General features: G+C 39.4%; 1 protein-coding gene across 3 annotated transcripts in view; it reads right to left on the bottom strand.

The window, feature by feature from the left end:
- sh3bp2 (SH3-domain binding protein 2) overlaps nt 1-12,263 on the bottom strand; it is a 117,078-nt gene extending 104,815 nt beyond the window's left edge. For 2 of the 3 annotated variants that reach the window (XM_039750856.1, XM_039750857.1), the window contains exon 1: nt 11,944-12,263. The gene's annotated coding sequence lies outside the window, so the exon portion shown is untranslated. The remainder of the gene's footprint in view (nt 1-11,943) is intronic. The other variant, XM_039750859.1, reaches the window with a different exon arrangement.
- Nucleotides 12,264-23,263: the final 11,000 nt, after the last annotated feature.

The following is a 23,263-nucleotide window of genomic DNA, read 5'->3' as shown; positions in this document are numbered from 1 at the left end:
GGATGTTGTAATACTACATTATTGTACAACATCACAAAAGATATACATTGTGGAAGCTTTTTATATGCAAGATCACTTAAACAGTAGTATTTTTGGCGAATCATGCCTTTTACATACTCAGTACACAGTCACCAGTGAAAATTGTAAGAAACATTAAAAAAATCTATAAACACAATTAAAGAGAAGTTTTAGGGTTAGTTCCTATAACAAAAACAGAAACTGTATTCAATAAAAAGGAAGTTCCCATGAACTGATTTAATTCAAAACTAATAGGTTTCCAACCTTTCATGACTATGTTATGAATACTTAATATAATGACAATCAGTGCATGCAAAATAAATAATTGATGCAGGCTATAGACAAACATTAACCTTGGAATTTACAAAGAATGTATAAGAAATGCGTAACATTTATAAATCTGATGAAAACTTAAGATGCTTTCTCCTGTACTATGTAAATTGGTATAGTGAAAGAAAAGATGCCACTTTATCTGCTTCTTTCAATTACTCACAAAATAAAATGAAAATTATTAAGCAATCTTGAGAAGACAGCTTTGCAAGCATTACTATAAATAATTCAACTTACAGATGTTTATTAACTTCTACTTGGGAAAATTGAGGCTTCAGCAGAAGTAATTAAGAAGTAATTCTAAATTATCTACTTAAAGATATAAAGTCTGGTGGTGCTCCAATGTACAATTTGAGCTTTAGGCAATCTGCTCAGATCCACTGGTGTATCTGTTGTAGTCATGCATGGGTCTGGGTTAAATGCTTGCTGAAAGAATCCCTACCATGCTTTGCTGCATGTCAGTTAATATTCAGGAAGATGGTACCATAGATCCCGGAATACAGGCCGACCCAGTATATTAGCCGAACCCCTTCTCTACCTACTAAATTACATGTATTTGCCGATGACCGGTATTTAAGCCGACCCCCTTCTCCAAGCAAAATTTTCTAAATTTCCTTAAAAGTGTCTCTTCAGGTATATTTATAATGTTTATCGGCGAGAATTTGAGACTCCCGGCATTTTTGATATATAATATAATGTGCATAATTTACCAAAACACCAATAATTTTTCTAATGTACTAACCAAAAAGTTATAAAAAGTGCCAAGCCTACTTCGATTAAGCTAGGAGCATGGCGGCACGCATGGTCGCAGCGGCTCAGGGCTCTCCTTTTCAGTGCACTTTTTTGTTGTTTTTGTACTTTTTTTGTCCTTGTTTGTGCACGATCGGTTTGGCGAACATCCGCTACACCATTCAGAACCTTATAGACATCGTTGTCCAGAGCCAGACATCTGTGTCAAGTGTTTTTCATCACATGCACAACATCCCAGACAACATAGCGAGACCAGCGGGCTCTCCGTGGATTGTTGTCGGGTCTAGGAGACAACACAGACGGAGGAGGGAAAGAAAGCAGAAGCGGGGCCGCAGATCCGGCGTTATGCTAAGGCTAAAAAACAACCATACAAGCCCTATACAGAACTTTTTTCTGCACTGAAGGAGCTGCTTTTAATCTCATTGTAGATGCGTATAGTGACAATAAAAGGCATTCCATTCTAGAAACAATTTCATACTGTACTCACCATTTAATTTGACATCTTTGGGCTGCAGTAAGGGAGGAGATATTTCCACACAATGTCCATCTTCGTTTTGATTGCGATCGCTTACTTTTACCTTCTCTTCCTTCCTTAGCAATTATGTGTCTTGCTTGCATGGTCTTAATGAATTATATATATAGGTAAATCACTGCAATGACGGAAATTACATCCACAAACACATGTATCTGGGCTACTAACGCTCTCGGTTGTTTGTTTACAATTGCGCAAGCGGATACACGTGACCGCATCTGTTTCGTAACGCAAGATGTTGATCGTAAATCAAAACAAAAAATTTCATTTTAAACTTCCCGATAATTTATTATAAATTTTATTAATAAAATCAACAACTAAAACACTTTTTTGAATAAATTCTTTATTTAATTTAAAGTACCGGCATGCAAAGTTACTTCTTCATCTGAAAGATGGCTCTGTGGTTTCGTCATTATTTACTTCCGTATTCATCGGCAAAACTGGCATTGCGCTGGAAATCTTTAATCTGAAACAATACTCGTTGTATAAACCGACCCCCAAACTCCAAGCCAAAAATCTAGGACGAAATTCTCGGCTTATATAACGGGATCTACGGTATATTCTGTTCTGTATGTAGCTGTGCAGAAATCAATAACTCTCTTACAGTTGAATAACAAGGAAAACAATTTTAGAGCATCTTCCTTTCTCTAGTTGTTGCTTTTTGTTTTTTCTGTGGTGAGTGGTTCTTTTCCTTTCTAAGAATGAACACCCCAAAGTAATAAGCCCCTTTCTGTGATTTTTATTTACCTATTCATATTGTATGACAGTGAACTAAGTATGGTTTATCTTCAGGTATTGTATTAAAGTTCTGCAATATCAATACAACAGACAATCTGTTAAAATGCATAAGAGGCTCTTCAAATTAAACTCAGTCTTTTTTCATTGTGAATGAGATTTTTTTTTAATATGAAATTTAAATGGAATGACGTCTTTCCTGTTTTTAAAGCACTTGTTTACAAGTGAACTGAGTTTGGTTTTCTTAATGAAAACCGTTGTTGTAATCTAGTCTTAAATGTGCAACACTGACACGAACACTTGAGAACTTTCCTCTGGGTGCAATGCAGCATGCAGAACACATCTGACCAACATGCCCTATGAGGAGTGAATTGGTTTGAACAATATTTTATTACATTACTATGTGGGAACACTACTCATTATATTATATTATGAACTATAGTTATTTACTCATATATAATGTTTTTTACACCCGAAAATGTTTTTATGAAAGTGATATGTTTAATGTAAACTATTCAGGCACATATAATTCATTCATTTATTAAAACATTCATGAAGCCGAATAGGTATAGTGTACAATATGTTGCTCAAGACTAGAAGAAAAAAAAACATACATAGGCAACTTAACTACATACCCTTTTTAAACAGCTCATTACTGGATATTAAAAATCTTAAGTTGAAGTTAAAGTTGATCTAAAAATTGCCAAAAATCAAAACTATATGTGTATTTGTATCACACTTTAAATTGGAGTTGCTTGCCTTATCATATTCTGTATTTGCAAGAATGACTACTGGACAGAAAAGTATTTCTTTTTTTAACAAGTAATGCTTTTTATCTATCCAACAAATGTTAAGCAAAAACCAAACTCAAGACAGAAAAAGGTATTTCTCAAAAAAGGCAAAGGATTTACAATAAATTGAAAAAAGAAAGAAAATGATGTACCACCAATCAAAAGCATTTAGTCACCATCACAAAAGCTAGCAAAAGAGAACAAGAATAAAAAATGTTTAGTTATACCCTAAATGGACAGAGTACTCAGTGTTAAAGACTGCATTGATCTCCATATCATAATCCAGAAACTCCCACAGTTCATGTTAGTCAACACACTTTGCGTGGCAGTAAGTGTTTATGTTTGCACATTTTACAGAAAGCACAATTTACTGCAGTGATGTATTAAAATCAGACAAACTATATATACTCACTGGCCACTTTACTAGGTAAACCTGTTTAACTGCTTGTTAACACAAATATCTAATCAGCCAATCACATGGCAGCAACTCAATGCATTTAGACATTGTCAAGACAACCTGCTGAAGTTCAAACCAAACATCAGATTGGAGAAGAACAGTGATTTAAGTGACTTTGAACTTGGCATGGTTGTTGGTGCCAGATGGGCTGGTCTGAGAATTTCAGAAACTGCTGATCTACTGGGATTCTCACTCACAACCATCGCTAGGGTTTGCAGACAATGGTCAGATAAAGGGAAAATATCCAGTGAGCGACCGTTCTCTGGGCAGAAATGCCTTTTTGATGCCAGACGTCAGAGGAAAAAGGCCAAACTGGTTTCACCTGATAGAAAGACAACAGTAACTCACATAACCACTCATTATAATTGAAGTATGCAAAAGAGCATCTCTGAATGCACAACCCATCGAACATTGAAAAAGATGGGCTACAGAAGCCTGAGACCACACTGGTTGCCACTCTTGTCAGCTACCAACAGGCAACTAAGTTTACAATTCACACAGGCTCACCAAAATTGGACAACAGAAGATTTCTAAAACATTGCCTGGTCTGATGAGTCTCGATTTCTGCTGCAACATTCGGATGGTAGGGTCAGAATTTGGTTTCAACAACACGAAAGCATGGATCCATCCTGCCTTGTATCAGTGGTTCATGCTGGTGGTGGTAGTGTAATGGTGTGGGGGATATTTTCTTGGCACACTTTGGGTCTCATAGTACCAACAGAGCATCGTTTAAATGCCATAGACTACGAGAGCATTGTTGCTGACCATGTCCATTCCTTTATGATCACAGTGTGTCTATCTTCTGATGGTTACATCCAGCAGAATAACATGCCTGGCACAAAGCTCAAATCGTATTAAAGTGGTTTCTTGAACATCGCAATGAGTTCACTGTACTCAAATGGCCTCCACAGTCACCAGATCTCAATCAATTAGAGCACATTTGGGATGTGGTGGAATGAGAGATTTACATCATGGATGTGCAGACAACACATCTGCAGCAACTGCATAATGATATCATGTTAATATGAACCAAAATCCCTGAGGAATGTTTCCAGCACCTTGCTGAATCTATGACACAAAGAATTATGGCAGTTCCGAAGGCATTAGGGGGTCCAACCTGGCACTAGCATGGTGTTACCTACTAAAGTGACTGGTTGAGTGTATATCATTGGGAATAAAAACAGCATGATTTTTCAGAATATTCTAATTGCTACAGATTTTGATGTAGCCCTAATTAGCTCTTCTTAAACTCTGGGTTGTTTGAAGAAATGCTTGGTTTAAGAGCTTTTCTTCAATTTCTTTCAGAAACAAGTTACTTCAAAGTATTTTAGTATAATTTGAAGGCATTGAAAAATTAATGATGAAATAAACCAATCGTAATGATAGAAGACCCTTCGGGGCATGGCACTGATCCACAGCCTGGTTTCTCTGAACGTCTACTATGGCACACCATCTCAAGGCACCTCAGAATTACAGAGGTGTGGTATAGAAGTATGATGAAATTTAGTAAGAGATGACATGATAAAGTATTACAAAGAATGGATTAAGCATGGTAAATATCAGCAGTTATTTAAAATGGGTCCTTCAACATGAAAATTGGAAATGGAAGATGGTCAAAGACAGATTTCAGTGAAACTTTAGACAGTACATCTTCATACAATAAGCCAAATATACATGGAGTTATGAAAATGTGTATGTACTTCAACTATGCTCCAAAGACAGTAACAGAGGAAGCACTCATGAAAGTAACGAAGACTGAAGCAACTCCTGTTTTTTGAGAGCTATGACTATTTACAGAGAGAGGTAATCAGCACAACTTGTAACATTTAAAATGACACCTGGTACAAGTACCAGTAATATAATCAAAAAATAAAAACAACCACCAATATTAGGGCATTGCCTAGAATGTAAAACTTCAGCTATGATGGGACCAGGTAACCCACTTAAATGACTCAAAGGGGGTAGGAAGGATACCATTCAAGCCATCCTTAGCAAATGTATTTAAATATTAACATGAAATTAGGATAATGTTGATAAACTGTATGAGCCATTTGAGAAATTCCTAATCCTAGTGGGTATACCCTACGTAGGGAAGGCATCACCAGAACCAATAGTTACGGTCTGATCCACCTCTGTGGGTAAGGTTGCTGAAGTGATTAGAAAGCTCATTAGTGTCAAGTCTGCAAAAATGGATGATATTCAACCTGAGAATCCAAAAGCACAGGATAGTTTCAGGGCATTTTGGTAAACATGTTGTTTCAATGTTGCATGGAATGCAAAAGAGACGAGAATGATAGTCCCCATGTTAAATAAGGGGTACAAGTTACCAAAGGATCAATGTATTTAACCTCACTATGAAATTTATGCTAAGGTACCGGATTGAAGATACCGTACAAAAACCTCTAGATCTAGAAGGAACAATTTTGATTTCATCCATTCTATAGAACCATGGATCAACTCATTGTCTTTGCACAGATATTATAGACGTCATGGAAATGTACTACTGTAGTCCTGTTTACATGTGCCTTGATATTTTTTATATTTTGTGGAAGGTGCTTTAAATTTATGTGATTCTGGGACTGTTGCTGCATGGCATTTGTTCTCATTTGGTCACTTATTAAATAAAAGAGAATTGTGTTTGCATATTTGGTCTGAAGTTGAGTCTGTTCAGTCAGGCTTGGACTCCACCAAAGGAGGTCTTATCTTCTCTCTTGTTCATGATTATTATGGACTGAACAACCAGGGGCAGCCAAAGCTTGGCGAGTACCTAGTTTCTGAATTAATAGTTGCTTTTTTACTGTTTAAAGATGGTGCTGTCTTCTTGGATTCATTAGACTGGGGTTTAAAGTGCACTGGAACAGATCAGAGTTGAGTGTGATGCGGTTGAGATGAGAATCAGCCCTTCCAATTATGAGCTCTTGGTCCTCTCTCAGAAAAACATGGCTTGTTCTCTTCACATAAGGGTTAAGCAGATGTCCCAATTGGAGTACTTCAAACACCTCGGGGGCCTTATTGAAAAGTGAAGTTAAAGGTGATGTTAAGATTGACTAAGAAACCAATGCAGCAGTAGCATTGTACTGGATCATGGCCCCAGGGAGTAAAGGTCCTGGATGAAACTTTTGATTTACAATCTATGTCCTCAACCTCACCTACAGTTACGAGCTCTAAACTGAGACTAAAAAGTGGCCAAAATCAGGTTCTGCACTGTGTTGAGGGATTGACTGTTTGTGATAGTGTCAGTAACTGAGCAATATAGGAGGACCTCGAAATAGGACCACTGCTTCTCTGGATCAAAAGGAGTCATTGAGGAGGTCTGAGCATGTAGTTGGAATGACCCTCTGCATCTCCATCAAGAGATGGATAAGTCACAGTCCATTGGAAGAACTCTCAAAGGTAGACACAAGATGCACTGGAGTGATCATATCTGTCTGAATGGCCTCAGAGTAGGGTTAGGTCATATGATCTCAAATGAGTACCACAATAATTTAACACATATACATTAATAATGATAAATGAATGAGTGTGTGCTTTGGGAAATCACTTTGGCCGTGAATTGACCTTGTTACTTTCTCTCTTTTTCGTGGCCATACAATCTTTGTATTGTACAACTTGGTTGTGATTTCAAGTGAGCAAGCAAGCTGCTCATTTTACATTTAGTCACAGCAATGGTTTTAGTTTATATTTGACTTCTGCTAGGTTTAGCATCCTATTAGCTGAAGCAAATATATATATTGACACTACATCTGTGTATAGATACCAGATCTTCTTTACTGGTGTCCGACCCATCTCTGAATGAGTAGGGTTTAGCATAAGTGCTCACCCTCTCATTCCTGGCAAGCCTATTTTGTTTTCATTGAACAAAAAGCTCTGGACTAGGTGGAAGCACGTGACAGGATATTACAACTGGAACTTGGTGCTGTCATTTTTAAAAGTGACAAGTGCTGAAAGCACACAGTGTGTGAGAAATTTTACTGAACATAATGATAGGAGCAAAATGAGTTCAGTGACAACTTCTTACTGTATGGATTGGTAAAATTCTTGGTACTGTATATCGATTGATCTCTACCTCATAGTGTCCTGAAATTTTCTAAGAGGGGTTGAAAGAAGTTTTTATTGACATATTTGCCTGGTCTATCCAGCTCAACACATAAACACTATGACTCTCACCAGGATAAGTGGTATATTAGTGCAGTATATACTATATCAGATTATTTCAATAAAAGCTCACATAAAGATAATGATTTTTTTCATAAATGATTTGGTATAATACTAAATGAGGATATCCATCCATCCATCCATTATCCAACCCACTCTATCCTAACTACAGGGTCACGGGGTCTGCTGGAGCCAATCCCTGCAAACACAGGGCTTAAGGCAGGAAACAAACCCTGGGCAGGGCGCCAGCCCACCACAGTAAATGAGGATATACACACTTTAATTACACTTACTCTTCACATTCTGTAACAGTTCTTCAGAACTAAGAATTCAGCAGGATTGAAAACCCAAAGCTACATACATTTCTAAGGACTGAAGTTATAGACTCTTGTCATAAAGCATATTAGTTTGACTTTCATGAATATTAAATACCATTTTATAATCTGTACCTACTGGTTATTCACATTGACTAGTTTCATATTGAACAGTGCCCCACACAGGAAATAAGATTACCTACATTTTTCACAATAATATGAGAGAAGGCACGAGTCATTTTTAATGTCATACAGAAAAATATTAGAAAAAAAATTATGTCAAGCAGTAGTGTAATAACAAAACTTCTAATTCATGATCAGTGGTAGGCATGATCATGCAATATGTTAGAGATGTGGAAGTTCAATTCTTGATTGTCACAATTCATTTTATTATATTTTACAAAAAAGGAGTTAAACCATTTCGACAAAAACAAAGTGATTAACAAACTGAGCAACACTGGCTCTTTATATTTCAACTAGGCAAAACCAAAGTCACCTTCAAAAATGGGAAGTGTCTGCAAGAATACTGTATATATAATGTTTTCACAGTTTGTAAAGGGGGCCTCTCTACCACTAGTGGCAGTCAGAAAGCAGGCAAGGAAGGAACCAAGGTATCTCAAAATGAAACAGTTGGAGAAACAGGCTTTACAGAAACACAATGGACAAAGGAAGCAACAGGCAAGAGAGGTTGAGACACACGAGGATACAGAGGAAAGATGTAAAAGGAACACTGAGGATACATGTATGGCAATAAATATTATATATCCAATATTTTTAAATTTTATCCACGTTACCTGTCTTTGACAGGTAATATAGCTAATATATAAAAGTATTTCTATATGCTTCATAAAGTATATAATATGGATGTGCTGGGGATCACACTATACTCCTAAACAGGTATACAGGTCGTGGCAGGTTGGGGAGCATGCACTGATATAGTGTGTTGCCACATCCACCACATGACGAAACAGCTCAGGATCCTGGTTGACAACCCACTAGACAGACACGCGGTCCAGACCCCCGAGAAAATGACCATCTATCTGCTGCAGCCAGGTGTTACATGGGCATCCCCTTGGTCTGGTCCAGCCACTCGAGTCCTCAACAATGAGGATCCTAGGAGCCAAATCACTCTTGAGGAATTGCGGACATTGGCCGTAGTGCCGTAACTGATGCTTCCTCACAGTGCAGGCAATGTACCTCATTTGGGACTCCATGAGCAACAGCTCGTTTGACACAAAGTCAAACCACCAATACCCAAGGATTATCTGAAGAGACACATAACATAAGGAGTCCAGTTTCTCAGGCTATTGAATAGCGCCAATGTCTCACAACCATATAGCAAAACAGGAAGGACCAGGACTCTAAAGATTTTTACCTTTGTCATTTTGCAAAGATATCGGGAGCACCACACACCCCTTTCTAGTGACCTCATGACCTCTTCCTCTTACAAACGCCTCCTTATCTGCCCTCTGAGCCCTTGCAGCCATCCTTCTCAGTTCCTAGTACAGTCTGGAGTTTCCATTAAGCCATGCGCTGTTACTCAATTCGATGATATCCAGAGTGCCCTGCAAGATGAAACACCTCCTTCTGGGAACACTGACAACACCAACACAACCCACAGCAACCATCAGGGTCTCGTCACAGAAGGTCCCTCCCATTACATTAGGATCAGCAGTCGCACTCAAGTATGCAAGTTCCTCACACAAACTGTGTGCAAACTCATTAGAAACAGCCTGATCTTAGAGTCTGGGTGGTAACCTGATGGACCTAAGATGGGAGTAGCAACAACAAGTCTGTGGTCAGAATTCACAAACTGGGTACTTCTGTAGACTCTGCAGTTCTAGTGTCTGCCCACAAGGATGTGATCGATCTCATTCATCACACCACCAGTATTGGAGTACCAAGTCCAATGATGCAGCTCAAGGAGCTGGAACCAGGATCCAGATATCCACAGCCCCTGACTTTTTGCAAAGTCAAGGAACATGGAGCCACTTTCACCATGGTCACCAGACCCATGGGGACCAACTCAATCCTCATAGCCAGCTCTGTCAGTGCCAGTGGTCTCAATGAAGTTACTCATGACCAGAGGAGTATCACCTTGCGGGCACCCATCAACCACCGAATAAAATGTCTCCCTCACTGTGACATCACTCACCGTGGTTGGAGCATACACTGAGACAAAAGACAAGGACCCCAGAGAGTACCTTAATCTGAGTCTTATAACACAAATGTTGAAAAGAAATCGGACATCATTGGAAGGAGCCAGTCTGCCACAGCAACAGCCACTCCCTGACTATGACAGCCATCAGAGTGACCAGACCAACAAAAGGTGTACCCACCTTTAGAGATCTGGACAGACCCAGGTCTGCACACCTCAGAGAGTGCCACCACTGAAATGGAGAGTTTACAAAGCTCCTCCTACAGCAGGGGAAGATGATCATCAAGTTGAAATGCCAAGACCTTCCATGCCCCTACCCAGATAGGCTGCAGCAAATTGGGACCTGAGTGCTGCCGTGCGGGCACCGTGAGGCACCTCACCAATTCGGATCCCCAACAGGCCTGACCCAATTGGCTTACTGGCAGTTTTGACTCTTCCGGGATACAGGCTCCCAAGGCTTTTCTCCGTCCCCTTCATAATATGAGCACCCTTCCTATCCCACGGAGAGCAGAAAAGAGTCCTGTTTATTGTTTTAGAGCTGCGTGACGTTTTTATAGTGGTTTCAGTAGAGGCCTGGACAGGTGTACCATTTCTTTAAAATTTAGAGCTGAAGTGACATACTTTATGCACTCTATTGCACTACAAAGATGTCTGGAAATAGGTCAGCAAAAAGTGGACAAATAAAATGAAAAAAAGGTATAGCAGACATGAGTTTATAAACATATTTCAATTATATTCACAGTTTGCTACAGATGTCACAAACTCACAGACATGAATTCTGTTCTTGGCACATTAAAAGTCCAGTTGAAGTAGAACCAGCAGAAAAAAAAAAATTGCTGGAGAGTCTGACATCGTGGGCAAGTCTTTAATGGAAATACCCACAAATTCAGACAATGGCAGAATATAGCTCTTGGAAAACCTTTAACAGCTGTTAATGTATAGATCATAACTTCTTCCTCATGTTCACATTCCTCAAATGCCAAAGTGAACATAAAAAACAACTATCCATCCACTATGAAACTCACTTTTCTCGTTCCCATTCCTCTACAGGGCATATTCACATTGTCTTATGGCCTGATTGCCTTTGACAGCAAATTGTAAATTACAAAAACCCTATGGCAAAGGCATGAAAAAAGATTTGTACACCGTTAATAACTATAAACTGGTTAGGTAGCACTGGATAATTTTACTGCATGTTTATGCCTGCGGTCACATGTATCCTAACAAGCCAGCAACAGTTTCAAAGTTCAAACAATTTCAAAGTTGCTAGGACTCGGTAAACCATGCTTTGCGTGTGTATACTGATTATCTGGAAATGTTATACCCTGTGCAAATTTATTGTCTTTTACAGAAACAGTTCCAGGGAACATTAAAAAAAAGCTCGAGTTCAGACAACAGTAGTAAAAACGAGTGTAAAATCTAAGTAAATTTTATAATAAAATAGACACCGTCTACGTTTTGATTTTTTACACGTTTGACGTCTTGGACGCACTAAAGTCTCCTTAACTTTCCTAAAAAGCAGTTTTCAGGTTTGCTAAAAGTACTTGCGTTAACTGCTCAAGTATGCCACATCCACAGTGTATATTTAGCTTGAAACGGTGCTTCAATTGAAAGGAGAAGTCAGAATAAGCAGAAATGACGGGACCGTTTGCAATGCCCACTTCCCTACGCGCCCTCGGACAGCTGAGGCGACTTTGACCTACCGTACTGAGCTCTCGACAGCTTTTCCTTCTATCGCCAGTCAGTGCCTCCGGGTGCTCGGCCGTAGTTTTGTGGCTTCAGCTCGGCTTCCTTTACACACGAGGTAGATTTGTGTGAGTTCGGCGCTGATTGAGTGTCTTCGTGCTGACCTGCAGTTGCAGAAGCGGGCGCGTGCGTTCAACTTGCAGCTCCTCGGTTTCAGTTTCAGAAAGGAGGCGGGTGTCGGGGATATGAAAGCTTAGCACCGATATTGAATGAGGAAGAACAAGGGTAGGATGAGGTGAGAGAATTGTGACGAACAATACATGTAACTTGTTTATATCTGGTAATCCGAATTTGTTTCAGCATCTTAGAAATTCCTCTTTCTCATGGAGTTCTCAAGGTTTTTTTATTTCCCAGTATGTGAGAAGTTCAAATGTAAAATCCGCTCCCATGAAGAAGTAATATGATGAAGGCAGTGCAGTATAGTTGTATGCTGTATAACGTCACATTTTCTTGGTGCTTAACCAGTGCGATTTAGTGTAATTGCTTCGATATCAGAGCCATGTCATTTCGGATACTGTCGGTGTTCTGTGGATTTGCACTGCCTCGTCAAAGTAAGCTACACATGCAAATGTGTAAAACTTTAAAAGAGAAAACATCGAAATGAACATAACATTTTTATAGTACAGTACTACTCATCATCAGCGATTTTTTTTTTGGTATGGTTGCACGTACCAACCATGTTCAGCTTACAATCACAATCCTGGACAAAACGAAATTAAAATGTGAAAGGCATTGGATACGTTTGCTTAGTAGGGTCTGTTTTAATTGATTTAATTTCATTTATTTAATTATTAAACGTATTTATTGACTCGTTTTAGAATAAATGTACAGTATACTGCGCTTGCGCAGAAGCACATTTCGCTAGGTTGCGTGGCTCGACAGAACACAAGGGGCACGAGTGCAGTAGTTGGCTAGTAACTGAAAACAAACATTAATTTACATTACGAACTGTAGGACAGAGGGTAGCCAGAGGTTATCACAGCAGCATCGTGGGCAAGACGGAAACGCGCCTTGGATGGATTACCCATAATAGCGCGCAATGGACAACGTTTACCGTCAACAGCCACCAAACTGTCTGTGGGTTTGCATGCTATTTTGTTGCAAGCAGAAACACTATATGCAGCGTTACCTTTGTACATTGATCAGGTACTGGATTAACCACTACACAAAATAAGCATGTGCTCAGGGTATCAAGGGAAGGAGGACACCACATACATTTCCATTGCCGAATTTACCAGGGACCACATGGTGCAAAACTGTAAACTGTGCAACTGAACCAGGTTCCAAAAAAATTAGCTCCCACATTAAAATAAAAAATTGCATACATACTGCATATATACAATAATACAAATAATTAAACAGTAATAATATAGGTTAATGATATATACTAATCTTGGAAATATTACAAAATTAGAATCTTGCATCTGCCACATGGGCCAATGAGGCTCACATGAACGTTCTTGTCTTGGTCATGTCAGCTGTCCCGTTCAGTCGACTACTGAGAGTGAGTGGAGCTCACCAATATCTTAGTGCCTACGGCTTCTAAAGGTTTTAATCTGCCCCAGACAATGATGACATGATACAACCTAGTGACACAATGTTTGTTTGAGATTTTGCTCAGATACATTGGTTTTCTACCCATATCCCAAAGACAATATTGTTAAACCCACTTAATCCATTTAAGGGTTATGGGGGCTGGATCCTATTTTGGCAGCATAAAAAAACCACACACACTGACACACATTCACAGCACCTGCAGTTAACGTAATCTAAATTTCTTTGGGAATATGGGAGAAAAAACAATACCTGGAGGAAAACCTTCACAGATGTGGGAAGAATATGCAAACTCCTAACAACCGACATCCAGGAACAGGATTTAAACCCAGGGTGTGGTTATGTGTGGTAGCAGCAACACCTACTGTTTCACACACATTTCACAGATTTGTGTGAAAAATTATTTCTCCATTTTATGTTTCAATGTGCGCACTTGTGGACCCTGCGATGGACTGGTGCCCCATTCAGTGTTGATTCCAGTCTGGTGCTCAATGTTTCTAGGAAAGGCTTCATCCCGTATAACCATAAAGTAGACTAAACATGAAAGTTGATTTGATTTAAAAATGGCTTAAACTGCATTTGCCAGGTTTTAACCAACCTAACAACATGATTTAAAAAAGCAGAAACACTTTTTACAATATTGGGAGAACAAGTACAATTAGCTGTTTACAGACTGCAGCCCAGCCAGTAGTCAGACTAGTGTCCGGGCAGTAACTTTTTAGGTTGTGCCAGTCTGTATGGGGTTCGACAATGTTATATATTATATGCTGTCGCAGTACATAGTGCCTGTTTTTGCCGAAACAGAGGATTTTGTTAATTCTCTAGAGGAATGATTTGAATACCTAAATCACAGAACATGATCACAGTAGGAACAGCAGTAGTCCAGGGAGGCCAAAGCTCATGATGTTTGCAGGATGAACATCTCTTCTAGTCTTGCACCAGCCTATAAAGGTAGACAAGTAATTTGTAGGGAGAGTATGTCTTTGGGCCCATAATTGATGGAAGCAGTGACTGAGAGGGTGTTTCACACACTCTGTGAAGAGATCCAGAAAGCAACATAAATATCTGACACTTATTTAAGCACTCTGTTTTAGCAAGACTGAAAACTAATTATATTGTATGTAATACTGAATAGCATGGCTTAAGTTCAGCAAAACCCCTAGTGTATAGTCCTTTTTTAGCCAAGCTCTCAAAATGGCCACAAACAATAGAAAGTATTGAGGAAAAGGCTACAATAAATGTTCTTTTTGATTCTTTCTTATAGAGCAAAGTTTTAAAATTACATTGAATAATGTAATTTAAATGCTTGCACTGTATCCGTGGTTTAGTGCATACATTTCAATCACTTTTTTCCACAATAACATAACAAATCCAAACAACTGAAGCCAGTATTTTTTACAATTTTAATCAAAGGTCCAATATTTCAATTTTTTGCATGGTACATTAGTAAGTGGTCACTGGTTTTGCATACTATACAGAAACCAATCCAGCTGTAAAATTTCATGGTCTGGAAGTAAAATAGGAACACAGCTTAAATTGTTTCTGCCACGTCTCTTTGCTATGTGGAAAGGAGATACAAATCAACCTGCATAACAGCAAATGGGAATGGGAGAACACAACCAATAAACACTATATAATGCAACCTGGATAATAATCAAACTGGCATCCAAGCAGGGGAAAATAGCTATACTGTTGATCGGTGGCACTACTTTTCTAGGCTCAGCTGGTCTGTATAACTGTCAGATTCAATAGCTCTACATTGCAAGAAACAAATCTAGAATTTTTGAACCAAAGGAGTACTCGCAGCCCAAGCAGCTCTTCATGATTTATATTATAAAGGTTTATCTTGTAACAGACTTGTTTCAACTGAGCCCTATTATGCTAGGTAGTAGTTAGGATACTAGGTTGCTAATTCTAGTAACAAGCACTTTTTTCTCCCTGCTAAATTAGGAGATGAAATCAACATTTTCTTTTAAAATTCAAACCAGCCAACAAACTAATATGGGTGGTATTTGAAACATATATCTAGTGTGACAGATGGCCAGGGCCATTACATGGCCAGGGCAGCAGTTGGGTGGAAAGACTGAGGGAGAGACCATATTGGGGACATTATCTTCCCTGAGACACTAGAGGGAAGATAATGTCCCCGATATGGTCTCTCCCTCTGTCCTTCCATCCAGCTGGCGTCCCAGCCGGGTAATGGCCCTGGGCATCCATCACACTAGTCATTCATAAATTTGATCAGTTTCCAATAGCAATAGGTTTGTCAAACAAGAACACAAGACATTTAGTCAAGAAAAAAGCCATTTCTATCCTTCAAGTTAACTGAAGCGTTTAATGTTTTACAGAGACTACAGTCTTGGAGCTGTCACTCCAAGCAGTTGTGTTTTGTTTCCAGCCCAGCCTCTGTCAGTGTTCAATATGTGTGTTTTACCTGCTGAAGGAGTTTATGTGATTGAGCCTTGTGATGGACTCGTCTCCTGTTCAGAGCTGGTTCATTTGTGTTACCTAATGCTGATAAATAAGCACCAGCAATAACTCTATATTGTAAAATCATTTTTATCAAATGAACAGAGTGAAGAATTGTATTAGTATATTGCTTTAGATTTCCTAAAGTGAAACGTTTCTGCTTTTGTTCATTTGTTTTTTTTATGATTATCTACATAGACATATATCATATTAAACTGATTAAACTGCAAAAACTCCCCTCAGGACAAATAAAGTACTATCTATAACTTTTTCATACCACATTACCTCAAAATCACATTGCAAAAAATATTATTACATCTCTAATTGAGTCAGGTAATTATTCTTTATGACATATTGGCGTGAAAGAAGCTGATCCTCAATGAATCTTTATGCATCTAGATACATTTACACTACCTTAAAAAACAACAGTCTATCACTGGATAGAGCAGGAAATATCAAGCGTTGCTAAAACCAGGAAGTTGTCAAAGATTATTATGCAGTGGGGTTTTTTTTTTGATAAGAACTAAAATACAGACTCCAGTGTAAGTGTAAGCATTTCAAAACTTTTGATATGTTTTGTTTGTTATCAGTGAACACAAAGCCAAAAACAACACCATAGAAACTTATACTGTTATGAGAAGTGCTTTTATGGGATGGGTAAAGTTCAAAAAAATATAAGATGATACTCTTTGTTAAAAGGGCCTTGAATTTATCAAAAGTGGCTGAACTTTTCATTTATAAGAACATTGAAAAATTAGATTATCACATCCACTGGGCATTCTAGATTTGATGTCTCAAGCTCTGACCTGGTGTTCTCTCATCAAGGATGTGCTGGATGGATGGATGGATATAGTGTTTTCTTGGCATGAAAGTTCTGGGGAAAACAACATGAACCTGAGATGGAAACACTGTCAGAAGGGGTGGTGCCATCCTGAAAGGCTGGCCATAAAATATGCATATGCAGAGTGTATGGTGTGTCAAGTCAATTTATTTTTGTATAGCGTTCTTCCTTAGATGCAGTGATTTCACAAGAGATGAAGTACAATTTAGGCTACACAGCACAAGCAAGACATACAAATAAAGTTATGGTGTGACCTTGAATGAATATGGTGTGATGTGTGAGTCCCTGTCTTGCACCCCAAAAGACAAGGTTGAGTCTCAATACTTTAGTAAAACCAGCTTTATTCAACTTTAAAAAGGAACAGCAGGGTTATTTATTGCAACAGAAGCTACTGCTCTCTAATACACAGACACATCAAATGGGCATAGTCATGGCCAGGTCAGTGGCCAAGTTACACTGTTCCCTACATTTATAATGTCCCTTGCATCACCCATCGACCACAGGTGCATATAGCACAATCTTGATTAGCTCGTAGTTGTTCCCATGGTAATCTGCTGTGCCGTGAACCTGTGGTTGAGTCAGCAACGTTGAAGCAGTCCTCCAAGACGCGACAGGCATGCTTCAGTGTGCCGTCCCAATTGGGGGTTCCTAAAAGAGTTCAGAAACCTCACAATATGTGACTCCAAAGTTAGTTTTATATATTTTAATCCTGTTCCCACAGATATTCTGACTGCTCCCATCGGCTGCAATATTTTTTTATGAACTCTTTCCAATCCCTAAAATAAACAAATGAAAGTAATTTAAATTTTGATTGCAGAGGATTTTTATTTTAATGAAATGTACCGGAACATTCTGACAACTTAGACTTTACTAAAAGACTGTCTACTCTAAGCTGCTTGGAAAAAACATCAAGTTGACTGGCTGCTTTAGAGTACTTATTGGAAAAATTTCAAGAAGTATGCCATTTTGGCACATAAGAACACGTGGTCTATATATATTTTGTTTGGGGTTGTCCAGTGTAAAGTTAAGATTTGCAACGTAGTTATATGTTTTTGAAATTAAGACATTTTTGTTTACTGAAAGTGTTCAGTTGGCTTGAGATGTCAAGTCACACTTTTTTTAATCCATCCATTTTCTAACCCGCTGAATCCGAATACAGGGTCACGGGGGTCTGCTGGAGCCAATCTAAGCCAACACAGGGCACAAGGCAGGAACCAATCCTGGGCAGGGTGCCAACCCACCGCAGGACACACACAAACACACCCACACACCAGGGCCAATTTAGAATCACCAATCCACCTAACCTGCATGTCTTTGGATAGTAGGAGGAAACCCACACAGACACAGGGAGAACATGCAAACTTCACGCAGGGAGGACCCGGGAAGTGAACCCAGGTCTCCTAACTGCGAGGCAGCAGCGCTACCACTGTGTCACTGTGCCGCCCATATGGATATTATATCATATAATATATTTTCTCTTACAAGTTCAGCATAATTCACTATTTCCTTGGTTAATGCTGGCAGAGAACACGTTTTGCTACTCTATGAAGCACAATTTAATTTGGCCTGCAAGTACTAAACTGGCTTAGATAGCTCAGATACTTTCATCTGTAACTTCAACCACTGGTGACCTGCTTCTGATGTCTTAACCTCCCTGTCTTTTTGTGTTCATAAAAATTAAATAGGAACATTTTGAAATCACTTCAGTTTTTCATTGTGCGGCGCATCCTGACATACGGGTACAAGAAAACCCCCACATATCATATACCATTCAATGCATCTTGATGTCTAATAAGAATAAGAATAATACATCTATACTAATAAAAGGCAAAGCCCTCACTGACTGACTGACTGACTCACTCACTCGCTCACTCGCTCACTCACTCACTCACTGAATTACTCATCACTAATTCTCCAACTTCCCGTGTAGGTAGAAGGCTGAAATTTGGCAGGCTCATTCCTTACAGTTTACTTACAAAAGTTGGGCAGGTTTCATTTCGAAATTCTATGCTTAATGGTCATAACTGGAACCTATTTTTTCGTCCGTATACTGTAATAGACTGCAGCTCGATGGCTGTGGGAGGCGGAGTTGTGTCTCGCATCATCACACCTCCCACGTAATTGAGTGCCTGCCCATACAAGGTAAATATTCGTGGGTGAAGGACTGTGCTTAGCATATTCATAAGTAAAAATATCTGAATCAAAAACTGATGTTAATTATATTTTGTCCATGAATACTTATTAAATAATTCCAAATAGTCTGTACGCTTCCTTTCATAGCTATTCCGATGGTTGTGCTGATTTCAGGCATGTTCCTGTATTTTCGTATTAAAGTATTTAACCAATCACATTTCAGCCATCATTTGTTGCCAGGCAGAGAGGACTTTACAATCCGTTGTGCAGGCACTCTAACACAGAATAAATGTCGATTAACCTGTTGCTTCAACCAATCAGATTTTGAGTTGGTGTCAGTACAGCCCTCTAGCAGGCAAACGGCGACGTCACCATATTCAGACCCATTGATTGAATAGAAGCCGCAGGTTCGTTTTTCAGCATTAGCTTCGATGGCGATAGAAAGGGACTCTTTGATTGAACTGAAGAACACGGATAATCCGTACGACAGAGTGATTGAACTGTTTTTGAGGTAAGAGAGGAGGATGGATTTTGTTTACAAATAATCCAAATTTTTGGTGAGTAAAATGTTGCGATGTTCCTAAATAATATTGTAAGTTTATGAGTTATTATTGATGTTTTTTATGTGTGTCGTAGCTGTGGCTGCAGTAGAAAGGAACTTGTTCACCCCTGTTCAATAAAGGCATTTATTGTGCCTACAGGAGTTATCTATCTGCGATGCAGCGGCTCTTTATACTGTATTTATACAGTATATTATTATTTATACTGTATTTCTGCATATATTTTTGCATATTTGTGAATTTCCCCTTGGGATTAATAAAGTATCTATCTATCTATCTATCTATCTATCTATCTATCTATCTATCTATCTATCTATCTATCTATCTATCTATTAAGATGGTTTTTATAACCATAAATCAGTTTTTGAGGGGCGGGTTGATTCAGACAGAGTAGTACTGAAGGCCTAGGTGTGAGATGCATGGTCCACCAATGGACCAGATCATACGTATATTTAATGAACATTACAACCCAAAAATAAACAAAACTGTAGAGAGGCCCTGTGGTGTTAAGGGTCCACAGCTCGTTGAGCAAAAGGCCATTCATTTTAAATAAATAATCACCGCACCCGAGGTGGCTCCGTGAGGGGGGCGTTGTTGTAGCGAGCAGCGGGGCAGTCGTCGATGTGGGCGTTTCTCACCGTGTGCACAGGTGAGGAACTGCCCACATTCGTGATTGCTCCCGTGGCTAATGCTACAGCTGTGATGGCCCCTCACGGTTTTAAAAAGAAGCGCGAGTCGGTTGTGGAGGGGGGGGAAAAAAAATGGAGAGAGAAAAAAGGAAAGGAGAGGGACGGAGGTTACGGGAGCAGGAGAGGAAGCAGGCGGTGCGTGAGTGTGGTGGCCGTGATCGGCGCTTCGTGGACAGCTGCGTGGAAGCTGGGTGTTAGGCCGACACCCAATTGTTTGTGTTGATGTCGCTCCCGCTGAGCGATCAGGTAGCGGGAGTGACCAGGGAAGGCGACTGGCCGCAGGAGGCCATTGAAGGCAGCGGAAGTCGGGAGACTTGGTGGTGGGAATCCCCAGCGTGGCGACCTGGCGTTGGTGGAAACCAAGTTCTCCGGGACTGGGATGAGTGCCATACCGGAGCCAGGGATCGGGAGGTCTCCAGTCTCGTGTGTGTGTCTAGAAGAGGGCAGCTGCAAAGAGCGTCTTGCCTGCTGCTTGGCCCAAACGGGATTAGCAGGCGAGACGCTACCAGAAAAGCACCGGATTTGTTAGTGTTTTAAGACTGCTTCCATAAGGAGATTTAACCTCTCGTTTTAAAGGATTGTCTTTTCTTATTGTTGTTTTAACCTCCACGTTTTTTTCATTTTATGGATTTATTTATTGAAAAACTGCACTATTTATGGAACACTGTTTTTGTTGGTTTTTAATAAAAGCACTGTTGCACTTTCTACCTTCCCCTTGCTCAGTAATTTGCCTCCATTGACTAGCTCAATCGGTTACATTATCGACGGTGTTGGGTTCAAGGGTTCCCAAACATCAAAGGGAGTGTGGAGCCAGAACCCACATCGTCACAGGCCCATGATTAAATGAGCGGTAAAAAAGTAAGAGCGAAGCGACGATGACTTATTGAGGCAGGAAGGCCAGAGCACAATAGCACGGGGCTCGATGTAGTGCGCGTTAAGTCGATCTAAAATGCGCACTCAGATTAGAAAAAATATATCTTTTCAAGTTCTATTTGGATATAAGTAGGCTCTATTAAGTCGACAGAAATATCTTTGGTAGGAATGTAAGTTGAATTTAGCCTTTACATTTCTATGGTGAAGAAAAATTTATGCAACGATGAAAATTTAACTTACATTCCTACCAAAGATATTTCAGTTGACTAAATAAAAATTACTTATATTTAAAATTTAAATAGAACTTGAACAGATACGATAGTTCATAATGCCCATGCAGCACTACATGCACGTAAGAGCGAAAGTCATCCATTTTAACAAGCAGCGTATTGCACTGATACGAAATAGCCTGCCCATTTAATTATTTAGGAATGGATAGATAAATTAAGAATTTGTACAAATAATGTTTTTCTGTTTTCATACTCGATGGATTCTGGCACGCCCAGCAACAGCTGCTCGCACCCCAAAGGGTGTGTGTATATATATATATATATATATATATATATATATATATATATATATATATATATATATATATATATATATATTGTGGAGCCGACCCGAACACAGACAGGCGGACATGTTCTTAATCACCACCACACGTTTATTTACAAACTATTTACAACAATGAAGTGTTCGACAAGGCAGCTGAAGCGCTGCATTATGGGATCTGTAGTTTATTGTGTTACCAGCGCTTCATATACCCGGGCCATTAATAACAATAATACAGTATATAAAATGATCTCGCAGGCTGGATATAATTACACGCCGGGCCGGATGTGGCCCGCAGCCCTTGAGTTTGACACATATGGACTAAACAGAACTTGAAAAGATATATTTTTCAAATGTGATCGCGCAATTCAGATAGAGTTGACGCGACTACAGCCTGCATGCCTCAATAAGTCATCCTCCCTCGCTCTTACTTTTTACCGTTCATCTAATGAATACACTGAGTATGGCTTTACCAAAACAATCATTGATGGCGAATAAAGTATCCATTATTCGAGTATGTAGATCAGGATATATATACATATATATATACCCACGTATCGCAGCGGAGAAGTAATGTGTTAAAAAAGCTAGAAAAAGAAAAGGGAACATTTTAAAAATAACGTAACATGACTGTTAATATACAGTATTTGTTTTGTGAGTGTTACTGAGTGTTGCTGTCATCAATGATTTGATTATCATTATTTCTTTCAATCAGGTTCGTATTTGTAGGATGTGTTGTGTTCAAGTTACATTCCGTGTTTGTCAATCGTTGTAAAGATGACAGGTTTCATTCATCGATTCGTTTCTTACTGCATCAATAAACAGCTCGTCTTCTTCTTTATCCGAGACCTGACACACTGCATGCACGGGTTTTTTACACTGTCTTCCTTTAGCGGGACATTGACTTTTTCCACCGTGTGCTTTGTTTCCACAGTAGCTGCATTTATGAATATGCTTGTATGTACCAGACGCTTCATATTTTTTGCTGCCTTTTCAATTGTGTAATTCGGTTTTTGTTCAGCGCTCTTTGGAACTGTTGCTTTTTATCTGTGCACTGCATCAGTTCACGTGAGCCGCTCGGTGTACATGCATCGAAGTTCCCCAGTTGTGCTGGTGCCATCTCGTGCTATGTCCATGGCTGTATTTAATGTTACCTTAGTCCTGGCACTTAAAACTTTCTCTCGCAGTTTCGCTGAGTTTGTGCCAAACACCACGCTGACCATCTCATCTTCCTCTGCATAAGCACAGTCCTTAACCCGTGAATATTTAGTGGGAGTTTGCTATTGGATTGCCGCTGACGGACGGCCTTATATGGGCAGGCACTAAATTACAAACGCCAGCAGCAGTTTGTCTATTTACTTAATTTAAAGTGTAGGTTTACATCGTGCTTTGTTTCTGAAGTAGCAGAACTCATCATTATGGTTGTATATGTCACTCGCTCGCTTCTTATTGTTTCGCTGCCTTCTCAATTATATAATGCATGTTTTCTTCAGCGCTTTTTGGAGGTCTTCCTGATTTTCTATGTACTGCGTGATTACGTGTGAGGCGTGATGATGTCACACGAAACTCCGCCCCCACTGCGTTCAAGCTTATCTCCATTACAGTA

The sequence above is a fragment of the Polypterus senegalus genome, chromosome 4 (assembly GCF_016835505.1).
Source record: "Polypterus senegalus isolate Bchr_013 chromosome 4, ASM1683550v1, whole genome shotgun sequence".
NCBI classification, from domain to species: domain Eukaryota; kingdom Metazoa; phylum Chordata; class Cladistia; order Polypteriformes; family Polypteridae; genus Polypterus; species Polypterus senegalus.
The sequence above is the reverse complement of the archived record's forward strand: the minus strand, read 5'-3'. Positions and strand labels throughout refer to the sequence as shown.